Below are 2584 nucleotides of genomic sequence, written 5' to 3' on the forward strand. Positions count from 1 at the left end.
TAAAAGGCACCAGAGCTTCTGGCAGGGGGAAAGAACTAACTGGGGGAGTCTCTACATGTGCTCTTTACTGGGTCTTGAGAATCACACTTGGCCAGGACTTGGCAAATAGAAGCATGTTTTCATCGTTAATAAGTGTTATTGAGAAAGGAATGAATGCAGTCCCTCCAGCTCAGGACAAAAGGTCAGGGTGTTCCCTTTATGAACTTGCCCAAGCCTAGGAAAACTGGGGTCCCTGTCTAGCCTTGATTTGGGGGAACCCTGTATCAGCAGGAGTCTGTAGTTCCAGCTCCTGGGGAGGGTGAGGCAGAAAGGCAGGAGGATTGCTTGAACCAGGAATTAAAGGTTACTGGGCGCTAGGCTAATGCCATGGGACTCTAGGCTGGGACAACAGAGATAGACTTTGTCTCAAAAAAAATTTTTTTAAATGTATTTTGGTGCATTTCAGCAATTTTCTAGAAGGACAAATTACCAAAGCAAAATTGCCAAAGCCTTCCAAGAATTTGGCTCCATCATCTGAATTCTAAAATGGTGAATAGTCTTTACTCCTGATAAGGTCAAAGTTTACTTGTCAATAGGACACCTTAAGGCTGGGCAGAGTGGCTCACACCTGCAATCCTAGCGCTCTGGGAGGCCAAGGCTGGTAGATTACTTGCAATCAGAAGTTGAAGACCAGCCTGAGCTAGCCCGGCATTGTGGGTGCCTGTAGTCCCAGCTACTTGGGAGATTGAGGCAAGAGGATTGTTTGCGCCCAGGAGTTTGAAGTCACTGTGAGCTATGATGATGCCACAGCACTCTACTGAGGGAGACAAAATGGGACTCTGTCTCAAAAAAACCCCAAAAAAACAAAAATGGGAGGCTCAGGAAGCTCTGGAAGTGCACACTGCTGAACAACTTTCAAAAAACTTTCAACCTCCGAAGATTGATCATCTTGAGATAGTTAACAGAAAAGAGAAAATATAACTTCAGACACTTGCATTACTGTAGCAGGAAACCAGCGCAGACAGAAGACTCCAGGCACCAGTTGATTAGAGGAAGCGGGTTTATTCCTGGGGGGTGGGGGTAGGCAGGGGAGGACTCGGAAGACCTGTGTCCCCAAAAGCGAGGCCCCCCCACCCCCGCCCCCAATCTCTTGCCTTTCTTTTATCCACTTTTTAGGCCGAGAGTACACATGAGGGTCATAAAACAGAGAGAGACATGACATGATCCTCAAGGTCACGGGCTCATGGTCATTGGCGCATCCCTGAAACCGGTTGGACCACCTGTCCTCAAAGGCGACAGGAGTCCCAGGAAGTTACTAGGTAACAATCTAGGCCCCTCACATGTCAAGGGAGGAACATACAGACAACAGAAACGCCAGGGCTGGGCTAAGGCCTACCCAGGGGGCTAGGACGGATTCTTTCAGCTCTGCTTTTACTTTCTTGCCTCGTTACCATTTTGCATCCGGTGATTTTTGCTCTCCCACAGTTACACTAGGCACTCTGCAAAACTCGGAGGCCCAGGGGTAATCCACGTTTTATGTTACTGAGGGAGAAGAGAGACTTTCTGAAATGATTGTACCTTTCTTTTCAGGAGAGGGCTACTGGGTATGTTTGATGAAAATCTCTATGAGATATTTCAGAATTCTGTGAAAAGCAATTTATGAAAAAGCAGAAATGTCTTGTGTATACTCCCAGAGAAAGGACACCAGCAGAGACCCCCACAAATGATAAAACTGCTATAAATGCGAGTCGCGGGTCGCGGTGCAGACATGGCCAAGTCCAAGAACCACACCACACACAACCAGTCCAGAAAGTGGCACAGAAATGGCATCAAGAAACCCCGATCGCAAAGATATGAATCTCTTAAGGGGGTAGATCCCAAGTTCCTGAGGAACATGCGCTTTGCCAAGAAGCACAACAAGAAGGGCCCGAAGAAGATGCAGGCCAATAATGCCAAGGCTGTGAGTGCACGTGCTGAAGCTATCAAGGCCCTTGTAAAGCCCAAGGAGGTTAAGACCAAGACTCCAAAGGGTGCCAGCCGTAAACTCAGTCGACTTGCCTACATTGCCCACCCCAAGCTTGGGAAGCGTGCTCCTGCACGCATTGCTAAGGGTCTCAGGCTCTGCTGGCCAAAGGCCAAGGCCAAGGCTAAGGCCAAGGATCAAACGAAGACCCAATCTGCTGCTTTATCTGCAGCTCCAGCTTCAGTTCCAGCTCAGGCTCCCAAAGGTGCCCAGGCCCCCACAAAGGCTCCAGAGTAGAGGCATCTGTCTGCCACGAGGACAAAAGGACTGGTGTGACCTCTAGGCTGCTGTCTGTATGGGGCTGGGGTCCTCCTGTGCTATTTGTACAAATAAACCTGAGGCAGGAAAAAAAAAAACTGCTATAAATGCAGCACACGCTGTCATTCCAGCAACTCCACCTTTTCCTTATTTTGAAAATTATAAAACATTGCAAATTTACAGAAAATGTGACTGAAACAGTGGCACTCGTTTGCCTACTACACAGACTCCATATTGGCCTTAGTGCACACACTCTTGCCTGCCCTCTCTCTCTCTTTCTCTGTCTCTGCCTATTTAAAAGAAATCAGACTTTGGCTCAGCGCC

At 48.2% G+C, this 2584-nt stretch overlaps 1 pseudogene across 1 annotated transcript in view; it reads left to right on the plus strand.

The window, feature by feature from the left end:
• Nucleotides 1-2358, plus strand: part of LOC100960070 — a 26133-nt pseudogene extending 23775 nt beyond the window's left edge. The window contains exon 3 of the transcript XR_001161421.2: nt 1728-2358. The product of XR_001161421.2 is annotated as a 60S ribosomal protein L29 pseudogene (transcript). The remainder of the gene's footprint in view (nt 1-1727) is intronic.
• The last annotated feature ends 226 nt before the right edge of the window (nt 2359-2584 follow it).

Source organism: Otolemur garnettii, unplaced genomic scaffold (assembly GCF_000181295.1).
Source record: "Otolemur garnettii isolate 467f Iridium unplaced genomic scaffold, OtoGar3 scaffold00061, whole genome shotgun sequence".
In the NCBI taxonomy this organism is placed as follows: Eukaryota; Metazoa; Chordata; class Mammalia; order Primates; family Galagidae; genus Otolemur; species Otolemur garnettii.